This window comes from Oryctolagus cuniculus, chromosome 12 (genome assembly GCF_964237555.1).
Source record: "Oryctolagus cuniculus chromosome 12, mOryCun1.1, whole genome shotgun sequence".
Classification (NCBI taxonomy): Eukaryota; Metazoa; Chordata; class Mammalia; order Lagomorpha; family Leporidae; genus Oryctolagus; species Oryctolagus cuniculus.
In genome coordinates this window covers 86,037,321-86,051,952 of record NC_091443.1, presented here as the reverse complement: position 1 = coordinate 86,051,952, position 14,632 = coordinate 86,037,321, and the positions used below count along the sequence as shown (strand labels likewise).

Genomic DNA, 14,632 nt, shown 5'->3' with positions numbered 1-14,632 from the left:
CGCTGGAGTCATTAGTGCTCCTTTACAAGCCACCCGTAAAATTAGTCTCATGACTCTACCAACTTGTGTCTCATGCCCCCACCTTGACCATGCTCCAAATTTGCTACATGTGGGTCCTGACACTTTCCTTCGAAGTGGAAGGAGCTGCCTCAGCCGGCAAAGTCCAAAGAATGTGCTACAGACTCTAAAAGGCACAGAGGCTCCAAAACACTTCTGGAATGTTTTAAATAAAAGAACATAAAATAGAATGTTGACTGCATCTTTTTTTAACTAGTAAGATTTATTTATTTGAAAATCAGAGTTACACAGAGAGAGGAGAGGCAGAGAGAGAGAGAGAGAAAGAGAGAGGTCTTCCATCCACTGGTTCACTCCCCAATTGGCTGCAACAGCCGGAGCTGATCCGAAGCCAAGAGCCAAGAGCTTCTTCCAGGTCTCTCACACGGGTGCAGGGGCCCAAGGACTTGGGCCATCTTCTACTGCTTTCCCAGGCCATAGCAGAGAGTTGGATCGGAAGTGGAGCAGCCGAGTCTTGAACCAGCGCCCATATGGGATGCCGGCGTTTCAGGTCAGAGCGTTAACCTGCTATGCACGGCACTGGCCCCAACTGCAATTTTTTTTTTTGAATGGCAGAGAGAGACAGGGAGAGACAGAGAAATATCTTCCATTCACTGGTTCACTCCCCAGATAGTCACAAGCCAGGAGCCCAGAACCCCATCCAGGTCTCCCAAGCACTTGGGCCATCTTCTTCTGCTTTCCCAGGCCATTAGCAGGGAGCTGGATCAGAAGTAGAGCAGCCGGGGTTTAAATAGATGCTCTGGGATGCTGGCATTGCAGGCAGTGGCTTAACCTACTATGCCACAACATCAGCCCTGAGTTATTTTGGTGATGGAATTATGAGTACTTTGGGACATACTTACTGTATTTTCCGAAGTTTAAAAAATAAGCATGTTTTAGTTTTATAATAGTTACAAAGAAAAAACTCCTGGGGTCGGCACTGTGGTGTAGCGGGTAAAGTGGCTACCTGCAGTGCTAGCATCCCATATGGGCGCCCATTCGAGCCCCAGCTGCTCCACTTCCAATCCAGCTCTCTATTATGGCCTGGGAAAGCAGTGGAAGATGGCCCAAGTCCTTGGGCCCCTGCACCCACATGGGAGACCCGGAAGAAGCTCCTGGCTCCTGGCTTCAGATCGGTGCAGCTCTGGCTGTTGCGGCCATCTGGGGAGTGAACCAGCAATGGAAGACCTCTCTGTTTCTCTATCTTTGCCTCTCTGTTACTCGCCTTCAAATAAATAAATAAATCTTAAAAAAAAAAAAAACTCCTTTAACCAGCCACAATGATGTTTTACATATAAATATGGGGGGGACAGTTTTGGAAGGGACAGAGTTTCTAACTCCAGATTTCCTGTTAGGTTATACGTCATTTTCTGCCTGCTTCCTAGTTCACAAGCACAGGCTACGTGTGTACTTGTCTGATGCCTCTCCTTGAGTACTGTGTCTCTTAGGCCCCATGAAGAATTCCACTGAGTACTGATACAAGCCATTACGGCAGCAGGGTGTGAGGAGACCAGGGTTGAAAAAGCTGGGACTTGAACCCAATCCAAACAGGCGCTAGAGGTCACACTCTTTTTTATGATTATTATTTTTTTTTTTTAGAGAGAGAGACAGAGAGAAAGGTCTTCCTTCTGTTGGTTTACCCCCCAAATGGCCGCTACAGCCGGCGCACCGCACTGATCCGAAGCCATGAGCCAGGCGCCTCCCCCTGGTTTCCCACTCGGGTGCAGGGCCCAAGCACCTGGGCCACAGCAGAGAGCTGGACTGGAAGAGGAGAAACCGGGACAGAGTCTGGTGCCCCAACCGGGTCTAGAACCTGGTGTGCCAGAGCCGCAGGCGGAGGATTAGCCTATTGAGCTGTGGCGCCGGCCTAGAGGTCACACTCTTTTTCTCCCCTAATGTTTATTGACTTGAAGGGTAGACTGGAGGAGATAGATATTGATATAGAGGTCGAGATCTTCCACCTGTTGGTGCACTCTTCAAATGCCTGCGATGGCCACAGATGGGCCAGGCCAAAGCCAGGAGCTGCACTCAATCCAGGTCTCCCAAGTGGTGGCAGGGATACAAGTGCTTGAGCTGTCACTGCTACCTCCAGAGTCTGTGTTAACAGGGAGCTGGAGCTGGGAGCTGGAGCTGGGAACCCAACCCAGGCACTTCAGTATGGGATGTAGGTGTCCCGATCAGTGTCCTAACTGCTAGGCCAAATCTCTGCCCCTGGATTTCACATTCTTAACAGCTAAGTTATACTGCCCTTTTAAATGCTTGATGAGAGCAGGGACTATACTGTCACTTCAAATGCCCCAGCACATGTTTACCAAGTGAACACGTGTGCATTGAGAAAGGGAAGCCATGGGGCTGGCACTGTGGTGCAATGGGTTAATGCCCTGGCCTAAAGCATCTGCATCCCATATGGGCGCTGGTTTGAGACCCAGCTGCTCCACTTCCAATCCAGCTTTCTGCTTTGGCCTGGGAAAGCAGTGGAAGATGGCCCAAGTCTTTGGGCTCCTGCACCCACGTGGGAGACCCAGAAGAAGCTCCTGGCTCCTGGGTTCGGATCGGAACAGCTCCGGCCATTGCAGCCAACTGAGGAGTGAACCAGCAGATGGAAGACCTCTCTCTCCTCTCTCTCTCTCTCTGCGTAACTCTGACTTGAAAATAAATAAATAAATCTTTAAAAAAAAAAAAGAAAGAAAGAAAGAAAAGAAAGGGAAGCCATGAGAGCCTGGCTCTGCATTTCACTCACAGCAAGAGCAGTGCCAGCAGTTGTGTCTCCTCAGCTGGAGGAAAGAGAAAGCAGAGGTCACCTGAGCCTGTTTTCACCTCTGCTCCCACCGCGTCTGGCCAGGAGTCTGAGGAAGGACAGTGAGCTCATGGCTGGGTGTGCTTCCCCCCAGGTGTGCGGTCAGTGGGGCAGCCGTGACTCACGTCCTTCTCTCTTCCTGGGAAGCTGGTTTGGCTGGGCACTTCTCAGCCAAATTCCTCCCAGGCACTAGTGCTGGTGGCTGCTCTCCGGGTTCTGCCTTCACAGGGGGCCCAATGTGGGCATTCTCCTCCCTGTGAGATTGTCTTCTTGGTGCTTGCTGAGCTGGTGGGCCTGAGTACCCCGGCATTGCCATAGCCCAGCAGGAGCTCTGGGAAGCCACGGTGCGGTCTCTGAGCGTGCCCGACCTCGTGTAAGCCAGGTCATCCCGACCCAGCAGTGGGGCAGGGCCAGTGCAGAGGTTAGCACAGGGCTGGAGCTTGAATTCTCGGGCTTCTGCGTCACTCAGGCACGACTCTGCCCTGAGTCAGCCCCAGTCTCAATTTCGCCTGTAAACTGGAGGTGAGAATATCAACTTCACAAAATTGTTAGGAAGGATTAAATGCAGTGACCAAACTGACATTTCTGCCACTTCTTCTTTGACATTCACAATTGATTAGCAAATTCTTTCCTATATACCTGTTGAAACAAAAATGAACAAAACTGAATATTTTCTTTCTTACATCTCTTTATTTATTTATTTGAAAGCCAGAGTTACAGTGAGTGAGAGAGAGAGAAAGAGATTTTCCATCCACTGGTTCACTCCCTAGAAGGCTGCAATGACCAGGGTTGAGCCAGGCACAAGCCAGGAGCCAGGAGCTTCTTGTGGGTGGCAGGGGCCCAAACATTTGGATCATCTTCTGCTGCTTTTCCCAGGCCATTGGCAGGAAACTGGATCAGATGTGGAACAGCTGGGACACGAACTGGTGCCCATATGGGATGCTGGTGTTGCAGGTGGCAGCTTAACCAGCTGCGCCACAATGCCAGCCCCTTATGTTTATTTTTTTTAAAGTGTATTTCTTATTTATTTGAGAGAGAGAGAGAGAGAGAGAGAGAGAGTTATTCTCCACCTACTGGTTCACTCCCCAAATTCCTGCAACAACCAGAGCTGGACCAGTCCAAACCCAGGAGGCAGCAACTCCATCTGGGTCTCCCACATGGGTGGTAGGAACCTCAAATGCTTGGGCCATCATCTGTTGACATCCAGGGTACACATTGGCAGGAAGCTGGATCAGAAGCAGAAGTGGGACTTGATCAGAGACACTGTGCTATGGAATGTGGGTGTCACAAACATCAGCTAAACCTGCTGTCTTATAAAACCCATCCCTATCTTATATTTGTCACAGAAGAGTCAAGGGCCTGAACCTCTGTGCCGCTATCTTTTGGAGGAGCTGAGTTTTCTTCTTCAAAGCACAGGCCTTGGAAGTAGATCAATCCGATTTTGAGTCTATGAGCTGGGTGACATTAGCTAAATCTCTAACCCTCTCTGAGCTCAGTTTCCGCATCTGAAAAATAGGGAAATGCTGGTATCCCCTTCATCAGCCTGGTATCACAACTGAGCCATTTCATGAATGTAAACCACAGTGCCCACCATGGAGAAAGCTACAATAAATAGCAGCTTCTTAATTATTATGAATTTATCCAAATGCATGTGTCTGCGTCTACACAGACGTATATGTGGTTGGGAGTCTATGCACAAAACATTTACCCAAACACATTATGGTATCACACCATTTGGGGTTGTCTTTACGGCAATGGGTGCTTCTCTACCCCAAAATTCTTCTGAAGACCACCTGCCCTCTGTGACTTGACTTCCTGGTTCCTATTTTCTTACAGAGCCCTCTGGTTATTTATTTAGATCAGCCATCATTTGTATGGAAATAAAGAGAGGCAGAACCTTGTACTTCCTTCCAGGACTTTTTTAGGGGGGCTTTCAGTGTCAGTCAAGACTTGATTCCTGGGGCCGGCGCTGTAGCGCAATGGGTTAATGCCCTGGCCTGAAGCGCCGGCATCCCGCGTGGGAGCCAGTTCAAGACCTGGCTGCTCCATTTCTGATACAGCTCTCTGCTATGGCCTGGGAAAGCAGTAGAGGATGGCCCAAGTCCTTGGGCCCCTGCACCCACGTGGGAGACCCGGAAGAAGCTCCTAGCTCCTGGCTTCGGAGAGGCGCAGCTCTGGCCGTTGCGGCCAACTGGGGAGTGAACCATCGGATGGAAGACCTCTCTCTCTCTCTCTCTCTCTCTCTGCCACTCCTTTCTCTGTGTAACTCTTTCAAATAAATAAATAAATTTTTGGCCAGTGCCGCGGCTCAATAGGCTAATCCTCTGCCTGCGGCGCCGGCACAGCAGGTTCTAGACCTGGTCAGGGCGGTGGATTCTGTCCCGGTTGCTCCTCTTCCAGGCCAGCTCTCTGCTGTGGCCAGGGAGTGCAGTGGAGGATGGCCCAAGTGCTTGTGCCCTGCACCCCAAGGGAGACCAGGAGAAGCACCTGGCTCCTGCCATCGGATCAGTGCTGTGCGCCAGCTGCAGCAGCCATTGGAGGGTAAACCAATGGAAAAGGAAGACCTTTCTCTCTGTCTCTCTCTCTCTCACTGTCCTCCCTGCCTGTCAAAAAATAAATAAATGATCTTTTTTTTTTAAAAAAAGACTTGATTCCTGTTTGTTCTACTTTTAAGCTTAATATGACATATATCATACATCCAGAGATGTGCATATGTCACACACATACACTCACCGAGTTTTCACAGACTCAACAGACTCTTGCAACCAGCACCAAGATTGGGAACCAGAACATTCCAGAAGCCCCTTGTGCCTCTTGTCATGTACTGTCTCCAGCAAAGTCCTGTTTAGTTTTCTCCTGTTTTTCAACTTCCTGTGAATCTGGCCCCTCATGTCGAACAGCTCAGTGGTGATTTGTTCTCCCCCGACATCTAACCTGTCGTGGCTTCTTTACTGTTTTAGATGATTGATTCAAGCATGAATGAACTTTAATTCAGCAGCACCCATGTGAAAAGCTCTTTATTAATGAATTAAAGCAATGAGAGGAAGAAGTTCAGTGTTTTTAGAGAAACAGGGGTATGGCTTCGAGGTCTGCAGCAAGGCCGTTGGTCACAACTGGTCCCTTCCAGCTTTTCTGGTCTATAATGTCCTTCTCTTCTCAGTTACAGATCCTTGACCCAATAGCTCAGCTGAGTTACTGTCACCAGCTGCACCAGCGTTGGGCTACAGCAATGGGATGGCGTGGCATGTGCAGGACCTGGTCTGGTCTCCCCCGAATGCCTTCATGGGGTATTTCAGGCTCCCATGTGGTGGCTGGCCACTCGGAAAGGCAGCTCTTTCATCTGGCTCTGAGGATCAGCTGGAGTTTTGTAGACACACGTGCTCTGTTCTCTCACAGCACAGATTTGGCCCCTGAAAACCAATTTCCTGGCTGCAGGGACCACCACCTGTTTATGATGATGACGACTGTTGCAGAATGTTGGAATTCCTGCCCACGTTGCAAAAGTCACCCCTACAGAGGAATGTTTGCAACAGTGTCCTGATTGCTGAACCACATGGTGCTCAGACTATAGCATCTAAGATTGGATCTACAGCCCAAGCTCTGCCTATGACGGGAGTGGGGCCAGAGACAGACACAGGGCACTGTGTACAATCTGCTTTACATCTAACCCTCACTGCATCTCCAAGAGGGACACAGTACACTACTCCCATTTTTTATGGAAGTATACACTGAGGCAGAGAGAAGTGTACACAAGTAAAGCCCAATATCAGTGATAAAGCACTTTCTTCATTATCATATTTCATTCTATGAAACTCTACTCTGTAGGTGAATTTCCTGTGGCTCAGTTTCCCAATGTTGCATGGGTCCTAGGTGCCAGAGGTTGGACAACAGACTCAGCCTCTGACCCCAACCTCTAAGGCACACCTGCAAATGACTGTAGTAAGACACAGTGATGAACACCAGCAGATTAGTCAGATGAAATTCCACAGTGTTGTGGTGAAGCAGGTAAAAGCTGCCGCCTGCTATGCCCGCATCCCACATAGGTGCCAGTTAAAGTCCTAGCTGCTCCTCTTCCAATCCAGCTTCCTGCTAATGTGCTTGGGAAAGCAATGGAAGATGGTCCAAGTGCTTGGGCTCTTGCACCCACATGGGAGACCAGGAAGAAGCTTTTGGTTCCAGGCTCCCAGCTTTGGCCTCACCCCAGCTGTTGCACCCATTTCGGGAGTGAACCAGTGGATGGAAGATTGTGTGTGTGTGTGTATGTGTGTGTGTGCATATGTGTGTGTAACTCTTTCAAATAAAATATAATAAATCTTTAAATAAATTTAAAAATTCCAGTGTTTCAGAAAACAGATGAGATCTTGTATATATGGACAGAATTGGGAAAGGCTTGGAGGAGGAAAAAGAGCTACTGAGACCTAGTTTTTGTAGTCTGGGCAGTAACCGGACAAGCATAATTTAGAAGTGCATCCCAGGAGGAAGAATGGCCATGACCCAAAGCCTGGTTGGGGTGTATGTCTGGGAAATCAGGAAGACACTTCATGTACTGAGGAGATGGATGGGCACAGTGGGGGATGAGGCTGATGTGCCTCTCACGCGGGCTTTGGTGGTCGTCTCCTCAACTGGTTGGAGCAGATGGGATGAGGGGTGCATAACCTGCAGGTGGAGGAGGTCTGACCACAGAATAATCCTGCATTGTGGCACCAGTTCCCATCTCAATTGCTCTGCTTCTGATCCAGCTCCCTGCTAGTGTGCCCAGCAAAGCAGCAGAAGATGACCAAGTGCTTGGGCCCCTGCACCCACGTGGGAGACCCAGATGAAGCTCCTGGCTCCTGGCTTTGGCCTGGTCCAGCCCTGGCTGTTATGGTCATTTGGGGGAGTGAACCAGAATATGGACAATCTCTCTCTCTCTAATTCTGCCTTTCAAATAAACAAAAAAAATCTTAAAAAAAAAAAAGAGAGAGAGAGAGAGAGAGAAAGAGAGAGAGAGAAGAATTCCCTTATCCGTTCCTGCAGCTTCACTGGGTGGATGTGGCTGGGGGTGGAGTGGAGATACGTGGTGGTGCACCACCTTATTTACAAGCACTTGGCAGCTCCGAAACATTCTAAAAGAAGGTACAATAAAACTCGCAAATTGCATTGCAGAGTCAGATGCTGCACTAAGGTAGGTGGGGGGCGGTGTAGTGAAGTTTGCAGAGTGAGGGGGGAAGGGAGCAAGGCAGCCGGGAGAATCCGCTGGGCACAGCCCCCTAGGGCTCAGGTTAGCTTCCTGTCTGCAGAGATAAAGATTATAAGGGGCCGCCAGTTCTTCTGTAAGCCTCCTTTCTTCATCTACAAGAGAGGTCAGAACAGGAAGCCTGCCAGATGGCTACATGGATCCAAGCAGGTGAGCTGCTCTGTCCTGAGACATGACTTCTATTGTTACATTATTATTCATTGTGAACCTTCTCATGGGTGCAAATCTTCCCAAGCAGACCAGGAAAATCTTTAGGAGGCCAGGCTGTGGCATCTATTTCTCCGTGTCTTTGGCAGTGCTGAGCAAACACGCAACACATTGCTTCAATTTGCCCAGGGCCCCAGTCAGTCTGTGGGTGTGGCTTTTTGGCACCTTATCTTAGTTCCAGAAGTCATACTGAGCCAGACAACAGTGAGCTGCAGAACTGAGGTGGGTTTCACACACTCCTTTTTTTTTTTTTTTTTTTAATTTATTTGAAAAACAGAGTTACAAGAGAGAGGTAGAGACAGAGAGAGAGGTCTTCCATCCGCTGGTTTACTCCCCAGATGGCCACAATAGCCGGAGCTGCGCTGATCCAAAGCCAGGAGCCAGGAGCTTCTTCCAGGTTTCCCACACTGGTGCAAGGGCCCAAATACTTGGGCCATCCTCCACTGCTTTCTCAGGCCACAGCAGAGAGCTGGATTGGAAGAGGAGCAGCAGGGACTAGAACTGGTGCCCATATGGGATGCCAGCACTTCAGGCCAGGGCTTTAACCTGCTGCACCACAGCGCCAGCCCTCACACACTCCTTTGACACTTGGCGCACACACCTGTGCTAATCCCTTCACGTCCCAGCCTACATGAGTCATGGCCACTAGAGTTATATTCTAGCAGACCTTCTGCTCTGAAGAGTAGATTTTTCTTAATATTATTTACTTCAGAGGTCAGAGGAGGGAGAGAGGATTGGTGGGGGGAGCACTCCCATCTACTGGGTCACTCCCAAATGCCTCCAGTGGCTGGGGTTGGGCCTGGTTGAGCTGGTAGTGGGGAGCTCAATTCAGGTCACCCATGTGGGTAGCAGGGAGTCAACTATTTGAACCATCACCATCGCCTAGTAGGGTCTGCATTAGCTGAAAGTTGGAGTCAGCAGCCAGAGCCAGGACTTGAACCCAAATATTCCACTGTGGGCCCGAAGCAGGTTATTTTGGAATTGAGAACACGAACTTTGTTTACACAGCGGTAATCTAAGGGACTGTGTTACTGAAAACAGAGAGTGCTGCCTTTACTGCTGTTGCAGTGGCTCATCAGGGAAACAGCAGACCGCAAATTCCCTTTGCATTCGGCCAGGAGGATGGGGCATCCCAGCCTTTCTGGTTTTGAGTTCTACATATCCTGTCCTGGGGGATGCTGGGAGGAGCTGCTGATGAGCAGGTGTGAGAGCCCAGGAAGGAGAAATGCACGTGGGGCTTTTCAGAAGGTGCAGGCACAGCTAGGAGGAAGGCCTGGCTGTCCTGGAGGGGGAGGCATCAAAGGCTTGGGGCTTGAGGCTTTGGGCAGGGCAGACGATGGGAGAATTTCATGCCTGAGGGTGGCAGAACCCAGGTGGGGTGGCTTCAGGCTCTTCCTGAGTCACACTGTCATGTGGTGTGCCCATGTCGCTGAGCTCTGTCCATGCTCCTTGGCCCTGAAGTGGGCATCTTGAAACACAGGTGAAATGGGCCTTAGAAAGCTGGGCCAATCTCCTTGTGTGATTTATAGGGAGGATTTCCTGTGAAGCCAATGACACTAAAGTCCCAAGGCTCCCCTCATGGATGGGCCCTTGCAAGGTAATTCCTAATTGTTTTGCCGAGTAAAAGCCATCTATGCGTGACTTCATTCAGGAAATTGAAATGGGGTTGGTGCTGTGGTGTAGTGGTTAGGCTGCTGCTTGTAACGCCAACATCCCATGTCAGGTGCTGGATCAGGTCCTGGCTGCTCTGCTTCTGATCCAGCTCCCTGCTAATGCACCTGGGAAAGCAGCGGAAGATGGTCCAAGTGCTTGGGCCCCTGTCACCCAAAGGGGAGACCTTCATGGAGTTCCAGGCTCCTGGTTTTGGCCTGACACAGCTCTATTAGGACCATTTCCAGAGTGAAACAGCAGATGGAAGATCTTTCTCTCTCCTCTCTCTCTCTCCCTCTATCACTCTGCCTTTCAAATAAATAAATAAATAAATCTTTTTTAAAAAGTTAAAAAAATCAAATTGAAACAAGTTCTAAAAGATGGTAACTTGATGTTTAATTCCTTTAACTTTTAAATTTATTTTAAAGACAAGGAGAATGAGAATGAGAGTGGGAGTGAGAGTAAGAGAGAAGAGAGAACGTTCTCCTATCTGTTGGTTCAGTACCCAAATGCCTACAATAGCTAGGGCTAGGCCAAGCGAAAATTAGGCTCCTGGAACTCAGTTTAGGTCTCCCACATGGTTGGCAGGAACCCAACAACTCGGGCCATTTCTGCTGCTTCCTGGAGTGCACGTCAACAGGAAGCTGGACTCAGGAGTAGAACCAGGACCTGAACTTGGTGCTCTAACACGGGATGTGGGTATCCCACGTGGCGTCTTAACTGCTGCAACACAGCCTGCCCCAGATGGAGTATTTTAAATATTTATACTAACTTGGATTTTTCTTTAGCTAAAGAACAAAGAGAAAATTTATATAAAACTTAATAAATCATGAAATTGGTGAAATCAACAGAAATTATTTCAGTATCAGGAAACAAACTGTAACAGAAGAAATGTCAGTGCCCAAGGCAGTAACTTGTTAAAGAGAAGAAGTGTATTTTGAAGATCAGTAGCTGATAGGGTCTTGAGTAGTTGATGACTTCATCTCTGGGGAGGGGGCTCCTTTGGGTGGGCGGAGGCTTCCACCAGAAGATTCATCTCCCTTTCAGCCCAGGGCCTGTGGGGTGCGGCTCCTAACAGCCTTGGCCGAGGGACCCAGAGGGTTGGGGCTTCTCTGGCAGGCTCATGACCACCCAGGTTCTCCTGAACCCATGTGACCCTGCCTCCCTCTGCGAAGCCAGTTAGGCATTCTAAGGCACGAAGAAAGGAAAAGAAACCTAGAGGAAACACTCTGTGTTTACTTAAAGCAAACATTTGCTTCTCCCAACTCCTCTACCCTTCTTCAGTTTCAGAAGAACCTTTGTCTCTGGATTAGTCCAGCTGAAGTTATTTTTCTTACCATCTGCATGGGGAATTTTCCCATTTTTCCAACAGGAAAATAACCCCGGGGCTAAAGGAACTGTGAAAATGTTTAGTCTCCAGAAAGGCATGCAGGCACGCGGGGTGGCAGAAGCCCTGCAACTCAACGCTGGAGAGTGCCTTGCTGGGATCAACCCGCTTGCTTTTCCTTCGCACTCCCAGCATCAAGTTATTGGTCCTTGCAGTTCCTAAGAATTGCCCCTTAGCGGAAGGGGGGGTGGGTCATAGAGAGACGTAATAGGGTGGGAAGCTGCCGGGATGCCAAGCAGTCATCTGAGTAGGTAGTGAGGACCCACAGTGCAGGCGCTGTGCTGGCAGCCTGGAGATGGGGTCTGGTCTCAGTTCTCTGGCTGAGTGATTGTGTCCAAGTCATTTCCTCCCCCTGGCCCCTGGGCCTCACTTCCCTCAGTTGTAAAAAGAACCGAGTGCTTTCTGTTCTGGATGCAATGATCTGTACAGATTTCCTGGAGGGTGCAGGTGAAGCTAGGTTCCGGGCAGCCTACACAACAATTTACATGAAATGGGTGGTGAAGGCCATTCTCTTTGTCTTTTTACAGGGAAGGGAAAAGAGGCATGATGTTGGTCCACATCGCGGCTCACCAGGCTAATCCTCCACCTGCAGCGCCTACACTCCGGGTTTTAGTGCCGGTTGGGGCGCTGGTTCTGTCCCTGTTGCTCCTCTTCCAGTCCAGCTCTCTTCTGTGGCCCAGGAAGGCAATGGAGGATGGCCCTGCACCCGCATGGGAGACCAGGAGGAAGCACCTGGCTCCTGGCTTCGGATCAGCGCAGCACGCTGGCTGTAGCAGCCATTTGGGGGGTGAACCAACGGAAGGAAGACCTTTCTCTCTGTCTCTCTCTCTCTGTCTAACTCTGCCTGTCAAAAAGAAAAAAAAAGATGCATGATGTTTACTTATTTATTTACTTTTAAAGATTTATTTACGTATTTGAAAGCCAGAGTTACAGAGAAAGACTGACAGAGAAAGACACACACGTGTGCACACACACACACACACAGAGAGAGAGAGAGAGAGAGAGAGAATCTTCAATCCTCTGGTTCACTCCCCAGATGGCCAAAACTGTCAGAGCGGAGCCAGGCCGAAGCTAGGAGCCAAGAGCTTCCTTCAGGTCTCCCACGTGGGTGGCAGGGGCCCAAACACCTGGGCCATCTCCAACTCCTTTCCCAGGCTGGATTGGAAGTAGTGCAGCCGGGACACGAACTGGCACCCACATGGGATGCCTGTGTTACTGGCAGCAGCTTAACCCGCTATGCCACAGCGCCAGCCCCAATGCACAATGTTTAAAGTCAGTGTGTACGCTGGTTAACTGAACCATGTCAGGTCAACACATTTCAAGGGGCACGTGGTGGGGAGGAAGCCTGGACTGAGATCATGACCTGGTTCAAGAGGACAGTGACTGAAGCCATCAGTCAAGGCAGCTCAGGAAGCCAAGTGAGTCGTTAGGTACAAGGAGACGGATCAAGGCAGAATGAGGAGCTGAGCAGTCCACACTGCAGCAGCTTGCAACCGAGTCCCATCCCCCCCCCCCCCCCCCAAGCTTGGGACACTTCTGTAGGCTTCTTGCTGAGACAGGTTCTAGGATGAGGCTCCACACCTGGCCAGCCTGAGGGAGATAAATGAGTATGGGGATGGGGAGCAAACCCATCCATCGTTGTCACCTTGGCCTGCTACAACAAAGTGCTATAGACTCGCCGAGTACTTTGTAAACAACAGGAATTTACTTCTCGAGGTTCTGGAGCCTGGCAGTTTGAGCCCAGGGTGCCAACATGGTCGGGTTCTGGACAGGGCCCTCTCCTGGGCTGCAGACTGCTGGCTTCTGATTGTGTCCTGTGCTGGCTGTCTGGACTCTACTCGTAAAGGTATTGCTCTCGGTGGTGAGGGCTCCACCTTCATGACCCAGTTACCTCCCCAGGGCCTGACCTCCACACATCATCATTTAGGAGCAGAACTGAAATCTAAGACTTGCGGCAGGATGCAAACATTCAGTTCATTGCATCCTCTGGTGTTTCCTTGTGACAATATATTACGTGACAGAATATGCAAAACAATCTACTGAAATTAAAAGACAAAATATACAGTATAATAAATTCACATCTACCTTAAAAATCAGTATTACTCAGACACAAATTGTTTTTGAACCTCTTGAGAGTATAATTAAGTCTTGAAAAATATTTTTACAATTCTAGCCCTCAAGGTCTGTCTGTGGCCAAAGTAAAGAATTAGTATCATGCTTCCTGTATGTTATGGACAGAAAGGCAAATGTACAAATTACAATGTTATAACTTTTTAAAAGGGTTTATTTACTTTTGTTCATTTACTTGAAAGGTAGAGAGAGAAAGAGAGACAGACAGACAGGCAAATCTTCAGTCCTCTCATTCACTCACCAAATGCCCACAACAGCCAGGGCTGGGCCAGATCAAAGCCAGGAGCCTGGAACTGCATCCAGGTCTTCCCCCTGGGTGTCAGGGACCTCACTACTTGAGCCATTACAGCTACCTCCAGAGCGCCCATCTGAAGGGAAGCCAGTACTTAGACCCAGACACTCCAACACGGGATGTGGGCACCCCAAGCAGCACCCCACCCACTGCACCAGACACCATTGTGCAGTGTTGCAGAAATATCCCCTTGCCATCACACGCAACTGTTGGGAATGCTGCATTAATTTTTGAGTGCCTCCACAACCACAAATTAGAAATTAGTGAGAAGCAAGAGACACACTCAGCAGTGGCAGGAAAGTATATTTCATTTTGCATGAATCTGTTGCATTCAGGATATCCATGAGGAAGAAAGAATATAATCAGTTAATTAAATTTGCCTTTATTCTTATCCAAATGTGTCCACTGCTCAAAATGCCCATCCGCTGAAGGCCAGAATCTGTCTCTGATGTCGGCAGCAGCACAGCACACAAAACTTCGTGGCATCTGGACATAAATTCCTTTTGATTCCTGGACTTAGGGCAAGTGATGCACGAGCGAAGAGCCTGGATGGTGCTACCGGTGAGAGCGGATGTTCAGGGCTGTCGGGTGTGCTCTGCCAACGCTGACCTCGGCACCCTCAGTGACAGGGGTGCTCCAGCGTTCTTTAAGATGTTCATTCATCAGGTGCTTGTGCTGGGTGAGAAATATTAAAGCACTTGCTCTGAGAAGGGTGCTCTGGGCCTGAGTCTTGCCAGATGATGGATGACTCATCCAGTAGACGCTGGTGTGGATGGGCGATGGCTGACGATCACATACTCAGAACAGACAAGACAGTGAACTATAAAGTTTCATTTTTCTGGCTGGTGCCGTGGCTCAATAGGCTAATCCTCTGCCTTG

The 14,632-nt window shown here is 49.4% G+C and overlaps 1 long non-coding RNA gene across 1 annotated transcript; it reads left to right on the top strand.

Annotated features, from left to right (window-relative positions):
- The first annotated feature begins 7,915 nt into the window (after positions 1–7,915).
- LOC103351088 (uncharacterized) lies at positions 7,916–14,316 on the top strand. The gene is made up of 3 exons (XR_011380930.1): positions 7,916–8,015; positions 8,131–8,237; positions 14,185–14,316. It is a non-coding gene; the product is annotated as an uncharacterized lncRNA (long non-coding RNA).
- The last annotated feature ends 316 nt before the right edge of the window (positions 14,317–14,632 follow it).